At 39.4% G+C, this 15,000-nt stretch overlaps 1 protein-coding gene across 3 annotated transcripts in view; it reads left to right on the top strand.

The window, feature by feature from the left end:
• LOC307017619 (protein phosphatase 1 regulatory subunit 29-like) overlaps nt 1–15,000 on the top strand; it is a 339,917-nt gene that overhangs the window by 4,562 nt on the left and 320,355 nt on the right. Inside the window, exon 1 of one of the 3 annotated variants that reach the window (XM_079647256.1) lies at nt 5,889–6,182. The exons of the other annotated variants lie outside the window; for them this stretch is intronic. The gene's annotated coding sequence lies outside the window, so the exon portion shown is untranslated. Of the gene's footprint in view, nt 1–5,888; nt 6,183–15,000 lie in introns of those variants that run through there. 3 annotated transcript variants of the gene reach the window in all.

Genomic DNA, 15,000 nt, shown 5'->3' with positions numbered 1-15,000 from the left:
TGAAGTGTCTAATCCTTTACTTATTTGAAGCCACCTGAGGTTAGAAGAGTGACTCATTTCGGAGAAAGCCTTCGGAGAGACGTTTAGTACAGCCGATAAACTGTGATCGACTTTCCAGTAAATGAAATCCAAAGTCCAAATATAACGTCTTCTGCTAAGGAAATCTACTGCGAATGAAATTTGACTTATAATGTGTCGATCAATCCATATTTTTGCTATCTATATAACCCTAAAACCAGCCTTTCTCTTGTCTATTTAAACACTATGGGTGTTTCTCAATCTCGAGTACGCTTGCTTGGTAGCACATGTCTTCCGAGTCACTTCCTTCAGAAGCGAGGCAAGAATCCTTCCTGGCATTCGGAAAACAAAGAGTGGAACAGGCTAGCAAGTGTGCAGGTGTGCGTCATATGAGAGGCCACCCCACCTTACAGATTTGGGGAAATTGGTCCGTGCGCAAAGCATTGTGGGGATTTCAAGACCGCGGAGTCTACACATGTGCAGCCTCGAGATTTCTCCAAACGAAGTACGCCGGGCTCGGTAGAATTTCAAGTATGCTGGACATTGGAACAGTCCTTCGGCGGCACTCGATGACGTAGTATGCTTGAAATAGTGGCTCTGGAGAAGCTTTACTCGACATTGAGAAACACCTACTAAGCCTCGCCCACTACAAGAGGAGCATGACATTACTCATTCACAAAAAAGGCATCAAAATGTCTCAACAAAATCCTTTAAAACTCTACATTTAAACTATAAAACTAAATGAAAATCTCAACACAATAAATGGCTCCAATAGCAATGATGGAAACATGAAACCCGAGTGGACACGCTCATTTTGACCAATTTTCCAGTGTGATGTTTTACCCTCCCAACTCTTGACAGTTTGAACAACTTGCATATAAAAAAAATAAGTATCCTCTGTAGCCATTTTCAATGTTTACCAACCCTACTTAGGTCAAGTTGAACGTGACCAGAACTCGTCTACTTGCAATAGGGAAGGAGTCCATCACCGTCTTTTTTTAATCTCATCCAAACGGTGAAGCCTCAATACAATACTGAAGGGAATATGAACAGATGATTGGATTAAGGGTCCCTGAAGGCCAGACCCAATTCAATAGAAATGTGAGAAGGGCAGATGAGTGAAACGAGAGTGAAAGTGGAAGAGGGGAGAAAATGGAGGAACATTGGCTACTATCTGCAATGTTTCACAAAGGCAGCATTCAGTCATCATTAGCACCTTTTGTGCCACTAATAAACAAACAAAGCTAGCATAACATATCGCTCATGAGAGCTCTGAGACTGAAGACGTTAAAGAAAGGACTAGGGGAAATACATTTTTAAAGCAATTATGTGTAGTAAGAGTAATAAAGAGAAAGCACACAAATAATAATGGCATTTGGGAACATATTGGGACTTTGCTTGCAATAAGACTTAAAACTGTGGAGACCTACTGTATCATTGGTTTGATTAATGATGTGTTGTAAAGGTTTCCAAATCCACTCAGTATTATTAAATTAGGAGATGGATTCTTCTGCCGGCAGTAACTTTTAAGTTTAAAGTGGATCTTTCGCTTTTTCCATTGTGTTATATAACTTGGTGTAGTCCCAGTATGCCACTCGTTGATCGTTCATATTTAATGTCCAAATTAAAGAAAAATACATGTTTTCTTTCTGGTAATGTTCACACTCCATAATCCTAATAGACCGGGTGCAGGAATGAGTCATAAAACCCGGAAAATACTTGAGACAACTTAATGTCATCACCCCGTGCTGTAGTTCCTTTATAGCCCAACATTAGCAGCCTTTAGCTTGGCGGTGGTGACGTGAAGTCATGTGACCATGCTGTAGTTCCTTTATAGCCCAACATTAGCCACCTTTAGCTTAGCGGTGGTGACGTGAAGTCATGTGACCGTGCTGTAGTTCCTTTATAGCACAACATTAGCCACCTTTAGCTTAGCGGTGGTGACGTGAAGTCATGTGACCGTGCTGTAGTTCCTTTATAGCCCAACATTAGCCACCTTTAGCTTAGTGGTGGTGACGTGAAGTCATGTGACCGTGCTGTAGTTCCTTCATAGCCCAACTTTAGCCACCTTTAGCTTGGCGGTGGTGACGTGAAGTCATGTGACCGTGCTGTAGTTCTTTTATAGCCCAACATTAGCCACCTTTAGCTTAGCGGTGGTGGCGTGAAGTCATGTGACCGTGCTGTAGTTCCTTTATAGCCCAACATTAGCCTCCTTTAGCTTAGCGGTGGTGATGTGAAGTCATGTGACCGTGCTGTAGTTCCTTTATAGCCCAACATTAGCCACCTTTAGCTTAGCGGTGGTGACATGAAGTCATGTGACCGTGCTGTAGTTCCTTTATAGCCCAACATTAGCCACCTTTAGCTTAGCGGTGGTGGCGTGAAGTCATGTGACCGTGCTGTAGTTCCTTTATAGCCCAACATTAGCCTCCTTTAGCTTAGCGGTGGTGATGTGAAGTCATGTGACCGTGCTGTAGTTCCTTTATAGCCCAACATTAGCCACCTTTAGCTTAGCGGTGGTGATGTGAAGTCATGTGACCGTGCTGTAGTTCCTTTATAGCCCAACATTAGCCACCTTTAGCTTAGCGTTGGTGACGTGAAGTCATGTGACCGTGCTGTAGTTCCTTTATAGCCCAACATTAGCCACCTTTAGCTTAGCGGTGGTGACATGAAGTCATGTGACCGTGCTGTAGTTCCTTTATAGCCCAACATTAGCCTCCTTTAGCTTAGCGGTGGTGACATGAAGTCATGTGACCGTGCTGTAGTTCCTTTATAGCCCAACATTAGCCACCTTTAGCTTAGCGTTGGTGACATGAAGTCATGTGACCGTGCTGTAGTTCCTTTATAGCCCAACATTAGCCACCTTTAGCTTAGCGGTGGTGACATGAAGTCATGTGACCGTGCTGTAGTTCCTTTATAGCCCAACATTAGCCACCTTTAGCTTAGCGTTGGTGACGTGAAGTCATGTGACCGTGCTGTAGTTCCTTTATAGCCCAACATTAGCCACCTTTAGCTTAGCGGTGGTGACATGAAGTCATGTGACCGTGCTGTAGTTCCTTTATAGCCCAACATTAGCCACCTTTAGCTTAGCGTTGGTGACATGAAGTCATGTGACCGTGCTGTAGTTCCTTTATAGCCCAACATTAGCCACCTTTAGCTTAGCGGTGGTGACGTGAAGTCATGTGACCGTGCTGTAGTTCCTTTATAGCCCAACATTAGCCACCTTTAGCTTAGCGGTGGTGACGTGAAGTCATGTGACCGTGCTGTAGTTCCTTTATAGCCAAACGCTAACTTATTCCATCTGCTGATGGCATTGAGAATTCAAAAACTCTCAAAGTCAAAGCCAAATTAAGCCAAAGAAGAATTCCGAGGAACAAGATCTGAAACATTGTCCATAAAAAAACTACAATTAAAAGTATCTCTTAATGATCCATGGATAACTTCAACTTAAGTGGTTGGCAAACATCTCAACCACACACAGAACACCTTCTCACAGAAACACAGAACATCTCATTGACTCTGAGCACGAGCACCAATGAGTTGCCGGCTACTATCACTAATCAGGAGAAACGTTGATGGACAAATCAATATAGAATTCTCCCAGCACCTTCAGCAAGCTGCAACATCTGACCAGGACTCAAATAGATTTGGACTCAGGCAAAGACATTTCTCTGTGAATGCAAAGAGAGAGTGTGATCACAGTGGGAAACGTGCAACCTTGGAATTAGTTTTGAGTGTCCATTGTGCTGTTGTGTTGATGATTCACCTCTGAATTCAAGGTTGTTAAAACCCGGAATCAACAACTCAAATTATTGGAGATTGTTTGATTTTCTGAAGACACTGCATGGCTAAATGATCAGTGTTTCTCTGAAGGCTTTGCTTTTTACTCTGCTTGATTCTCTGATCAATTTGGAAGCCAAATCGTGCTCAGAACTCTCCTCTCCAAAACAAACTATGTGAAAAATGGTCAAAAACATATAGGCTACATAATAATAAAGAATACATCATATTCTCCCTGCAAGTTTATTTAGCACTTGCTCATTTCGTTTTTCCTATAACTTATTATCTGAATTTGCAATGACTAAAATCCTTCGTCCATAAAAATATTTTAATTGGCATAAACTGGATATTAAGTTAATTTATGGCATCTCATAACGCATGGTCAAAGGGGACGTGTCTCAACTCCAGGTGAACAAATTAAATAAACCGTTATCTTGATTTAAACCACATATTTGTCTGGGCTTGTACAATATTCGGGATATTGTTACTAATCACTAAATAATTAACATCAGTCCATTGGCGACACATGTCCTGAAAAAAAATTATTCAGATGTATTACAAACCGTTTTAAATTAACAAAAGGACATAGGGAATTACAATATACATGTATCATACACGTGGAGGTCATTGTTACCTGCCTAAGCTGTTGAAGTAAACCTTAACATTAGAGAGACATATGTTGAAATAGAAATCGTTCAAACATCCGCTCGTTACCTCCTGTCCTTCCTTGTGAGTGTTTGTGTTTAATCTGTAAAGTGACATGTTTACTCCGTCTGCCTCTATCTGTACATGTGGTAGTTTATGCTTTTCAGCTTCAGCCTGAACCTCGTTATTCATTCCTCTCCCAACACAAACATGAGGAGCACTGAGAGACTGATGGAGGGCAGTGGGGGGGAAATGCTTTCCAATGTTAACTCTGCTATTTGTCTGCGACAATAACGGCAGCAACGGGAAGGACAAATCTTATCGCCGGCCCAAATGTTGTTTTTCTCCCATTGTGAGCTGCCAGTCTGTGGCGGGTGGTGATAAGTTATTGAAGGAAAAAAAAAACACAATTTTGCTGCTTTTTGAGATGAATGCAAAGAGGAGAAGAGGAGTGATATGGAAGTGATGAAGAGGGATGGCCTCATGGGAGGAGAGAGAGAGTTTCAGCCTGGCAGCATTGTTAAAGTGTGATGCGGGTATTCTGAAACCGTTGAATGCATTACTGGAGATATACGACGTTAAACAGAAAGGCAACAACAAAAATGGTTGTCTAAGAAAATATATGTTTATACTGGAACCAACAAAGGTTGAAAGGCATTGATATGCAACAGATTCATCGCTCACTGAAGATAGGGAGAAATATGTTTAGAAAATAGTAAATGGACCAGATTGAAAGAAAAATGTTGAAAGGGATTGTTCAGAAAATGATCAATGTAGTCTCACTTTGCTTCATACTGTGTGTGTGATGTGGAACAACCCTGTGGAGGGCCAACATCATGAAGGAACTTACTTTTTAAAATAGGTTTAAATTATAGTCCAAATAGAAATAAACACATTTATCTATGAGGTCCATTTGTGGTGGTAACTGAGCTGACCAATACATAGTTGGTAAGTGGCCCTTTAGAAATATAAGATGCTAGTGGTCAAAATGATTCTTTAACCTGTTTAGCCCTGAGCCTGGTTTTCAGGTCTCAGGCTAGAAAATGACATTCCCAGAACGAATGACCATATCTTCACTTCTAAAAAGGGATAAACTATGAATCTTTTTTCTCAAAGCAATGATAAACCTGTGAGTTGGATGTAGAAGAGTCAGAATCAAGATAGAATTTATTTATTTTAAAGTAAATTCTGATTGAACATAGTACAATTTTTTTAATTATAGTGTCCGTCCTTTTTTACTTATAGTGAAAACCACCCTTGAATGATGGGTTATTAGACTTTAGGAATCCACACTATAACATGTAATAAGTACCCTGTATCAAGATTGATGCAAAACAAGTGATATGAGCTTTTTAGAGAGATTTAGAAAAAAAAAAAAACACTTCTGGGGTCATTTGGGTGGATTTGCCATATATATGGAACCCATGGGTCACTTTTGATGATTGACACCTCTTTTGAATCGTTTGAGCCAATAGAATCGAGGGGAGGTTCCTAAATCCATCTAAACATTTCCATTGGAGTGAGAGTGATGTGCACGCAGTTTGCCAAAAAACGGAAGCTGGGTTGTAGCTCTAATAGCAGCTAATAGCAGCTAATATGAAATCTCCGTTTTTGACAAAAATGGAAGGATGGATTATCAGGAATCATTTCAAAGTCACACAGACACATTGGATTAACCTTCAGCAGCGTTTTTATCGTTGTAATGCCATTGAACACAACGTTTGATCAGAAAAACAGCAAAGGTAAGACATTTTTGCCGTTTTGGCTCAGTAAAGCTACGCTGTGTGTTGTCTGGGTTTGCCTGAGCTGCCGCGAGTTTTGGTCGCACAGTGATGATACGTATACCGCTAGAATCTGTGGAATGTCAGCTTTAATCTGATATCTTGTTTGTGCAGATCCGATAAGTAATACAATATTTCTACCGTGAGTTCTGTGCTAAGTGCGTTAGCATTATTTCGCTCAGGGCTAATTCAGAGACTCAGCGTTAGAGTTATGTTTTGTTTGGGTAAAAATGGTTCATATCGTCAGTTAGCTGAGTTTCTTCCCGTGAAGTGGGTATGACACATTAATAGCCTGTAGCCGCTGGGGCTTAACAGGTTAAAGAGGACAGATTATGCTAATGCTAATGTTCAGGTTCATATTTGTATTTAAGTGATAGAAGGAAATGTGAGGTAACTGATGTCCCTAAAGGAAATGTGAGTTTGAACTAAAAAACTCAGTGGACTAACATTTCGTTTTAACGGATAAGTGCATAGATTAGGAGGTGATTAAGGCATTTGGAGTACACTGAAGATACACAAACATAAGTGGCTTTTTATTGAATAATGCAAAGTTTTGCAACTCCACTTGTGATTTATAGAGAGACCAGGGGGTGTTTTTACAGACAGATCTCGCACACCACAGTTTGAGGGGCTGATGGACAGGAAATGTGTTTTGCTCTTTATCACACAGCCCTGCAGAAAGACTGAAAGTTTCCGCTGTGAGTTCCTCTCAGGCTAAAACTTGTTTATGGCGGTGGCAGCTGAACCCACAGGGATTTAGTGATGTTGTTGTAGAAAGTTGCTGTTTGGCTTCCGGACTACACTCTCCCTTTTTAAACGCACCTAAACCTCCTCTCTTTTCCCAGGAATACTGCTTTGCACAGTTCTTTTTGTTGTCTGAAACGTTGTTATCGTTTACCATGTTGCCTAGGGTGTTGATAGAAAATAATAGAAGAAAACACTGAAAGTAAAAAATGTATAAAAATGCAAATCCTAGTGGAGTTATACAAATGAAAGGGCCTGCATTTAGGGCTGACGATAATACATTTGGACTAAAGAAACAGCTTCAGATCTATTCTCTTTTTGACACAATGTTTGCCCTCATTTGATTCTGGGTTTTAAAAACACACAAAAGGAGCCTCTTTTACTGGAACTAAGCTAAATCTGTCCAGCATTTCTTCAATGTTATAGACTTTTAAAACATCAAGCATTTGTGTCCCTGGCAGTTCCTTACGAACTTCTAAGAGCAAGGAAACTGGACAACTTTCCTTGGGTTTGGAGTAAACACCTATTATCTTAGAATATAGGGCACCACCCTCATCTTCCAAGCCTATCTGCACAGGTACATTATTCTCTTCCAAACACATTTCTCTATTTTTGCAGAAGTATAACTCATTATTTCATACATACTTTCCAATATGGAATATGTCAGCCCAGTCTCACGGCATTTTGTGTCATAGTCACGAAATGTATGTAATCTATTGATTCGTGTTCACCAACACGATCTTCGCATTTTTTTCGTGTCACACAGAACGATTTTAAAAGCAATGTATTTCTATTGGTAGCATGTTTCGTGTGCACCACGTGTTTTTGTCCGATCGGGTCTTGGGATACCAGAAGCTGTGTGGTTCATAAAAACATATTCTTACCCTAAGCCTATCCCTATCCCTTTTATTTTAAATTGTATAATGTTTGAGTTTTTTTGCCGTCCGCGAGGAAAAGAAATGGCTCAGAGCCTCAGAATACTGACATCTGTACTTTTTGTCATATTTTTTTCCTTCTAATTTGTTATTATTTGGTGCTGGCACGAATCATACTACCAATAGAAATACATTGATTCTAAAATCGTTCTGTGTCAGAATACTGAAATCTGTATTTTTTTGTATCTGTTTTTCCTTCTAATTTGTTATCATTTACATTGTTTTTAAAATCGTGCTGTGCAACACGAAAAAAAGGGGAATATCGTGTTGGTGAACACGAATCAATAGATTAAATATCGTGTTGGTGAACACGAAATTCCATGAGACTGTGTTGAATATGTAAAGGACAGTGGCGAACCGTCAGGGCCTTCAAGGTATTCAGAGAATACCCTGGAACACTCAGATAAAACAAACAAAAAAATCGATTTAATTATATAAATAAAATGTATATAAAATGAATAAATGAGAATCGTATCTGTGTTCTGTAATATTACAATGTTACGTTGATTTGTTTGTCCTTCTCGGACCATGCGCTATGCATTTCAGTGGTTTTGTGTTAGAAAAGAAAGCAACCAATCAAATCTTGTTCTGGGTCTCTGGGTAGAATATCCTTCAACCAAGGAATTCTTCGTCCTTGATCGAATGCCCTGGCCATTGCACTGAATGAGAGCGGACGTTTGGACTGACAGCTTGATCAACCAATCATATATTGATTTGTAGCCAATGGGCGTGTTCTTTCAGAGTTCCCCTCGGTTCCAGAGTATTCTAGAAGGCCCGCTAGTTAACTGGCTCGAGACAGAGGATCTAGAATGAATGCGACGAAGCAATTCATGCCGTTTTATTGTTTTTAACGTTGAAATGACAAGTGCAACAGGTGAAGATGAAGTTGTTGCGGAATTGTTGTGAGTACCCTTTTCAAGACGACAATTCAGTGAAAAGACGGACATTATAATGGCGGCGGCTGGGTGTGTCTACAGAAGGTCCAGTTGTGATAGCCACGGTTCGCCACTGGTAAAGGAGTAACTACGCATACATTTCATTGTACCCTTTGTACAAAGTTGAGAAAGTTCAACACATATTTCATGTCACTGAAAAAGCCAGTTCTTGTAATTTCATGCTGACTGAAAATAGAGCGAAACTGGACTTTTTCCCAAACAATCCTTTTTCGTGTCTGCAGCCAAAGCACAGCAGTACCGTGTCAAAGCAAGCAGCAAAAAGTGGCACTCTCACAATAGGTACAAAGCCCGAGCCTTTCTTTAGAGACATTTTTTGCCCAATGAGTGCCTAAATTGTCATTCAGAATTGCACATGCCAGCAAATCTCTAAAAGCTGTTCTAAAAAATGTCATGAATGATTGTCCCCCCAACAAAGAAGGTCACTCTACCTTTTTTTATCTCCGTATTCTTCCATCGTTATCCCTCTTTTTCAGTTAAAGTCAGCGCGGCAGAAGCTTGGATGTTTAAATCTGTAAAGGACAACTTTTTAGTGCTTCTGCAGGACTGCAAACTGTACGTTACCACACTGAGGCTGGTGTTTACTGGATGTCTGAGACTCAAGAGTGATGATGTATTGAAGAGCAGGTCAGAGGTCACAATGCAGATAATGTAATCCTCTAACAGAGCCTCACCAGCTATTTCAAATATTTTCTAGTTCTCTTGAGAGCTGCTCCACCTCAAGACCTTTGCCCTGTGCCTCTCATATCTCTGGTTCCTTTTCATTGAAGCTGTGGCACTAAATAAAACATGCCTTACTTATCTATTTAATAGGAGGGTTGAGAACTATTCTGCAAACAACCTTGAAGTGAATCTCCTAAAGTAGAAGTGAGTAATGACATTACAACTAAATATATTTCAATCAGGAGAGACTTCGTTTTTGCTTAAAGACACTTTTATCGATGTGTGCATAAATGTTTTTTGTTTTTTTTAGTCAATGTATTGAACATGTCAGGAGCAAAACATACAACAATAATTAAAAAATATATATATATGTTCCTTTTTTTTTTCATCTCATAATTATAAAAAAAAAAAAAAAAAAAAAAAAAAAAATCTCAAATACTCTTTTAATATGTTTTGGTGATTAAACCCCATTAAGATATACCGTAGATATCATATATCTTAATACAGAATGAGTGTATGTGCAAAGATCTATGGATAAATAGAATAGTTAACCCCCCTCTTGTCGATGGGATCAAAAGGATCCTGAAGATCTGACATTTTTGAAATTCAGAGTGGACTTCCTCTTAGCTGGACCCGAGTATTGGATTTGATGACAGGAGTTGGAGGAGGGCTGCAATTAAATCAAATTAGTCATTTTAAACCATCAAATCTGTAATATGGATTACACCGATAAAATGTTTAGCCCCATAGCTCAGAAGACATCTAAACCACCATTTAGCGGGCAGGGAAGATAGTGGCCGACCCCTCCCACCCTGGACACAAACTGTTCACCCCCCTCCCTCTGGCAGGAGGCTGCGCTCCATCAGGACCAACATCTCTCGCCAGCTGAACAGTTTACCTCTGCCACAACGTGGTCTCTATACATTACATTAATGCACACAATGTTCCTGCTTACTGCATATATTTCATTTTTATATCCTATAATTCATTCATAGCATTCTATTTCCATGTAAATTTCTGCTTTACTTTATTGCTAATTAACTATATTGTATTACGGTGTCCTTAAAGATTTTATGTCTGCACCATGACATCAAGTCAAATTCCTCGTATGTGTGAACCTACCTGGCAATAAACCTGTTTCTGATTCTGATTTACAACCTGTTTAAACAATCAATCTGGGAGGCGTGTGGTGCAGTGGGATTTGCGTTGGTGTTGGGATCAGTTGGTCACAGGTTCAAACCCCGCTGCAGTCAGCATGTCGTTCTGTCCCTGAGACACTTCACCCCAAATTGCTGTCTGAAAAGTAACATGTCATGTAAGTTAAAGTGAACCTATCATGCTATATTTGAATAATATAGTGTAGGACCATACCTATATAACGCATATTTATACTTTTTATTTTTCAAAATACCAAACAGATCATGCATTTTAGCCATTCCACATTTCGCTCAATGTAACACTGTCTTTGCATGGGCTGATTCTGTGAGAACAGCACCATCTACAGGCCTGGCATGTGTACTACAGCGTCTCCAGCGCTTTCCAACGGCAATGTCCGTGGCTGTCTCCTCCTGATTGGTGGAGTTGGCCCAATAGCCGTAGCGCCACTTCTGTGACGTCATAGAAGTGTTCAAATCTGGATCAGTCTGTATCAGATCCGTTGCAGCCCCTTTTTTAGAGATTTGGGTATGGAGGAAAATAGAGAGGGTTGTGTTTTCTGACACTTGGTGAGTTCCCTGGAACACAGGGGACACATATACATGTAGAAAAAAAAAAGGACAAAAGTGCATTTTGCATGATAGGTCCCCTTTAAGTTACCTCGGAAATGACATTTGATCCATAGATCTTTGCACATACACTCATTCTGTATGTAAAAAGTAGATGTAGTCACTTTGACGCCACCGGGAGGTTTGTGTAGTAAGGTTTGGAAGATTGACATTTTGGATTTAGGAAGCCGCCATCTTGTTTTTTGGCTAGAAGCATCGATGTGTTTTTGGAACCAGAAGTGACAGGGTGGAGTAAAGTGCAACAAATGACTAAACAAGATGTTTTTAGGTGACGGTGAAGTTGTAAAATGAAAAACACGGACATCACCCAAATATGAGATTGCTGTATTGGCAATCTGTCAATCACAAGGTAGCTACTGCTTCTACAGTAACAGCTGTTCATCCTTAAGGCTACTTCTTCTTTAAAAACAAATGTCAACCATAATTGGAAAGATATAGGAGTGTCTACATGTAAACGAGTGGCATGTGACTTCAGAAAGAATGCATGAGGTTTAGCTTTTCTTTTGTTCAAGGAAATGTCTGCATACCAAAAGGTCTAATAAAAGCTTTGCTCTGCTTTTCGTTGCATTTAATTAGCTATTTATTCCTTTCATTCATACAGAAACGTGCCTTCAGGCAGATATACAGTACTGGGTAATTACATTTTGAATAGCTGCAGAACACGAGGCGTACTTCATTTATCTGATCTTAGTCTGGCTCAACGGATGTTTTACAGAGAAAGAATATTCCTGCTTTCAACACAAGAGTTAGCGGAGAGGGAAACATGATTGGCCTTCACTTGAACCATCTAACCAGTGATTGGACGATTCAATGCAAAGTACCATTTCCTGTTTTAACTCTACTGCTAGTGGATGATAAGGTCTGATTGGTCTCCAACCAATTTATCTTCTAACCAACTCTTATTTTGTTCTTACATTTCGACCAATCACTTATAATAAGTGGTTTTTGGTTTCAAGATGTTCCTATTTTCGGCCACAAAAGACATTGAACTCTGATAAACCACACGGAAAGGACTTTTTCCCCGACTTCATTCCTATTTCAATCAGATGTTCCTCCTCTGCTTTAACGAAGTGAGCAGAAAGGTCCGGCTACGGAAGGCTAAGCTTATCTTGCAAATGAAGTGTCTACTTCTGTTCAGCCCCGTGTGAAGATAACTCGGGAACCATTTCTCTCGCTGCTCCTCACTCTAATTTCTACAGATACTATTAAAAGCCCGCAGGGAAACCTGGAAAAGATTGTAACTAATTACCTGTCGAACACGTCAACAATCAAAAGGAGCGTTTTATCGTTTTCAGATCTACTGCACCGAGCGATGTGTCAGTGTGTGAAGCTATTAATGTGTCTGCTAATAAATGGATCATGACTACCTTGGGCATTTGACTTGAGATGGAAAGCAGGTGAGAAGCCTTGTGGGTAATGAGATGGAACATGTTATCCTATGCGAGTGCATCTTAAATTTATCGTATTTTTATTTGTTAACTCATGTGATCTCAATTTAGTGCTTCCTGTCTGCATTATATATATTTTTTCCCTGGAACTGTGGCCCAATTTTCCAACAGGGATCATTAAACTTTAATTTCATCAAATCTAAGAACCATGTAAGCTGGACTTGAACATTTTCTGGCAAGCTTTCAAAGTTGTTGGGGTATATTCAATCCAAATTATTTAGGATGTTGATGTCTTTTATCTTCTGAACATGCTGGGTGTAATTAAGGACGGGCACATGCTGCTCCACTGGAGGCCTCAGAGACACCGTGTTCCCAAACCTAAAGTTGATCAAGTTTCGAGTTCAAGACTAGTTTTACCGATTCAATTCCTTACGTTGAGTCTCATGATTATTGTCAATCGTTGGAAAGTAGCTACATGGAGGTGTGTCTGCATTGCTTTGCTGTTTTACATACCGTTGATACATTGAGGCATTTTTGAAGTAATGGGAAGACATTAAGTTAACATGCATTTGTATGTTTTTCTAACCACCTTAGGCGGGAAATCATCTGTTCACACTAGTGTTAATTTTGTCAGCTATTTTTTTATCTAGTTTTAGTCCTGTGTTAAACTTCCTTTTTAGTTTGAGTCATATTTAGTCACCTTCATCCTGTTTTTATTTAGTCAAGTTCTAGTCGACTAAAAGTCTGAGCATTTTAGTTAGAGATGTCCCGATCCGATCACGTGATCGGGGATCGGAGCCGATCACGTAATTTTCAAAAGATCGGAATCGGGAGAAAAAAATCGGGGATCGGGATTTCTTTTTTTTTTTAAATACTTTTTTAAAATTTTGTATACAATGTTACAAAACAAAAAAGACCATGTTCAAGTCTTAAAGTCATCCTGAGGCTTTAGTTTTGGTTTCAAATTACACAACATCATGTATGTGTTGCTTCTTTGGGGCTTGTTTTCAGAGACCTGGTTGCTTATTTCTCTCAAATCTGGCAACAGAGTGGGCGCAGTGTCTAACTGTAGCAGTAAGGTAACGAGTACTGATAAGCTTTATTTTGTTTTGATCCAATGCTGCACAACTGAACTGATCCAATGCTGCTGTGAAAGAAAGAAGCTATATCCATGTAGGATAGAATATCCAATTTAAATAAAAAAATAACCTTAAGGGACAACTTGAATGCTTTTTTTTCTCTTAATGCATTTCATAAAGATCGGATCGGGAAAAATTGGTATCGGCAAATTGTCAAAATCAAATGATCGGAATCGGATCGGGAGCAAAAAAAGGTGATCGGGACATCCCTAATTTTAGTCTTATTTTAGTCAAAGAAAACTAATTATTTGAGTCTACTTTTTGTCACTAAAAAGTCTTTTTTAGTCATCAGATTATATAGAACATTTCAGTCAAACTAGTCTAGCCAAATTCAATTCAAATGTACCGCCGCATGCAGCACGGACACACAGCTGCTGCCCAGCCGCAGCACCGGAAATGGAACTGCCGGGAGAAAAACTGACTATCAGAGATGTAACGTAATCTTTGATAATATTTAGTCTCCTAATTTTATGTCAACGAAAGTAAAGAGAAATTTTGGCAAAGTTTTTATTTAGTAAACTACATTTTCGTCTCGTCACTTTTCGTCAACGATATTGCGTGCTGATTTCGTTACAGTTATTGTTTCGTTTTAGTCATGGACAAAAAGGTCGTTGACAAACATATTTCGTCTAGTTTCGTGAACGAAATGAACACTAGTTACTTACACACCATCACATTAAGGTTGTACCAATCTAACTGTGTAGTCCGTCAAATGTTAGTTGGGGAAAAGATTGCATTTAGGGGTTATGGTTCGGGTAAACATACAGAAAATTTACATTTAATGCCAATATGAAAGGCAATCGTCTAAAAATACAGTATACATTCAATTTAACGGAAGTGGTATTCAGATTTAAATATTTCTACCATCTTACGGTATAGGGATATGAACCAATTTAATTAACTTAAGCAAAGTTAGCAAACATGTTGGCAAACAAAGGCTTAAGATATGAACTACAGATATATTGCACTACAGATCAAAACGTATTGACTCCTTGAAGCTAAATGGACTCACCATTATCTGTGTTAACAAGATTTGCTGACGAAGAGGTAGGAAGCAAGTTGCTGAATCTCACACTATGCTTGTTGGATGCAGTTTCATCAATGGGGTTCATGTCAATTTATTAAGGCTTATTTCAGAGCAGAGAGACCGCCCATATTGATTTTGATTTGAGC

The sequence above is a fragment of the Notothenia rossii genome, assembly GCF_949606895.1.
Source record: "Notothenia rossii genome assembly, chromosome: 1".
NCBI classification, from domain to species: domain Eukaryota; kingdom Metazoa; phylum Chordata; class Actinopteri; order Perciformes; family Nototheniidae; genus Notothenia; species Notothenia rossii.
The sequence above is the reverse complement of the archived record's forward strand: the minus strand, read 5'-3'. Positions and strand labels throughout refer to the sequence as shown.